The 2,084-nt window shown below is 35.8% G+C and overlaps 1 non-coding gene across 1 annotated transcript; it reads left to right on the top strand.

Moving 5' to 3' along the window:
* The first annotated feature begins 627 nt into the window (after positions 1-627).
* On the top strand, positions 628-734 carry LOC139903528 (small nucleolar RNA R71). Its single transcript, XR_011778342.1, has one exon. It is a non-coding gene; the product is annotated as a small nucleolar RNA R71 (small nucleolar RNA).
* The last annotated feature ends 1,350 nt before the right edge of the window (positions 735-2,084 follow it).

A 2,084-nucleotide genomic window follows, 5' to 3' on the forward strand; every position in this document is an offset into this window, starting at 1 on the left:
TCAACTAGCTTTGCCATTATTTCTTCTAGATTTGGCTTTTTCTCTTCGGTTTGTTGTGGTGGTTTATACAAGCCATGTCTTTGTGGATTGAAAGTGTTGTTTTGAGTTGGTTGGTTATTCGGACCTTGTTGGTTGTACCAGTTATTTTCGGGTCCTTTTGGATTGTAAAGAATGTTTTGATTTCGATTGAAGTTTAGCTTTGGCGGTTGATAATTATTTTGATAATTATTTCCAGGCCTTTGGTTCATATAGGAAACATTCTCTCGTTGTTCCAATGTTGGTTCAATGTGACAATCTTTCAATAAGTGTGGTCCACCGCATTGCTCACAACTGATTCGTATTGCGTGAATATCTTTATTCATCTTTTCCATTCGTCTTTCGAAAGCATCTATTTTTGCGGAAACGGAATCAAAGTCATGGCTAGAATCGGCTCTAACCACTTTAGATGATCGAAAGATATCTTTTTCTTGATGCCACTCATGTGAGTGGGAGGCTGTGCTATCAATGATCTTGTAAGCTTCAGTTGCGGTTTTCTTCATAATGGAACCACCAGCTGTTATGTCGATGTCTTTTCGTGTAGCAACGTTGACACCTTGATAGAATATTTGTACTATATGATAAGTGTCTAAACCGTGTTGAGGACATCCTCTCAACATCCTTCCGAATCTTGTCCACGCCTCATATAATGTTTCATTTGGCTTTTGTGTGAACGTAACAATTTCTCCTTGAAGTCTCACGGCTTTAGATGCCGGAAAGAATTGTTTAAGAAATTTTTCAACTAGAACATCCCATGTATCAATCGCCCCTTCAGGTAACGATTCTAACCAATCTTTGGCTTCTCCCTTTAAAGTCCAGGGAAACAACATGAGATAGATCTGCTCATCTTCCACTTCTCGGATTTTGAATAGTGTACAAATTCTTTTAAACGTACGAAGGTGTTCGTTAGGATCTTCATTCGGTGCACCACTGAATTGGCATTGGTTAGTTACCATGTGTAGAATTTGTCCTTTGATTTCATAATCTGGCGCATTAACTTCTGGCTTAATAATGGCGTGACCTTGGCCCGTGCGTGTGGCTCTCATTCGATCTTCCATACTTAGAGGTTCCGTTACTTCCATAATTGAATTTGTTGAATACGAATCACTAGAGGATTCTGATTTAATGGTTTGTGGCTCAGGAGGAATAATTAGTGGTTCAGGATCTTGGAATTGTCCTTGAATATGCTCCGGGTTCTTAATTGTGAAGTCGGGTTCAAAAGATGGATTATCGGAAATTTGAGTTGGAGTTCTTGTTCGACTAGATGACGATTCTAAAGAAAAATCAACGGCGACAATATTTGCTAGATGTCTTGATCGAGTTACAGGTGGTGAACGTATGAAAGGTGGTGAACGTTTTGCTCGGTGCATTCACAGAATATCCTATTAGTTATAAAAATAAGAAAAACTTATATAAGTTGTCCAATCAATAGACTTTTCTGATTTTGCCCACGTTTCGAATAGCCAAAAGATGCAGCAGAGGGGCAGGATTCGTTTGGTCTCAATATAATTGAGTACTGTTTGGCTCCAATAACCCGGTCCACGTACAAATCCAACTATTACTACGAACCAGAAAATTTTGATGTCTATCAATTTAACCACTTAAAATAAATTTTCGTAATTTTAAGAAATTTAGAGAAGAAGTAGAAAAAAAATCTAAGTCCTAAAAACTAGAGCGTCGAGAAATAAGAAAGAAAAAGATTGCGCGTCGAAAAATAAAAATAAGAAAGAAAAACGTCGAAACTTAAAAGTCTAAAAATTAATTCTAAAAAGTTGCGCCTAAAAGTATTAAGGCTTAAAAGGAATTCTATTCGGAAAACGGCAATTACTTAAAAAGGCACTAAAATACAATTCTAAGGAATTAGATTCTAAAGGAAAATTTACGGCTAAAACTAATACCTAAAACTTAAGCGTAAAACTTAAATACTTAAAAACTAATACTATATTTTAATAACTTAAATACTAGTTATTTATCCTATTCTAATTTAATTAACTAAATATTAAAGAGTCCTACTAATCAGACCGTTTTTCTTTTATCAAACCACGTAA

This window comes from Rutidosis leptorrhynchoides, chromosome 3 (genome assembly GCF_046630445.1).
Source record: "Rutidosis leptorrhynchoides isolate AG116_Rl617_1_P2 chromosome 3, CSIRO_AGI_Rlap_v1, whole genome shotgun sequence".
NCBI lineage: Eukaryota > Viridiplantae > Streptophyta > Magnoliopsida > Asterales > Asteraceae > Rutidosis > Rutidosis leptorrhynchoides.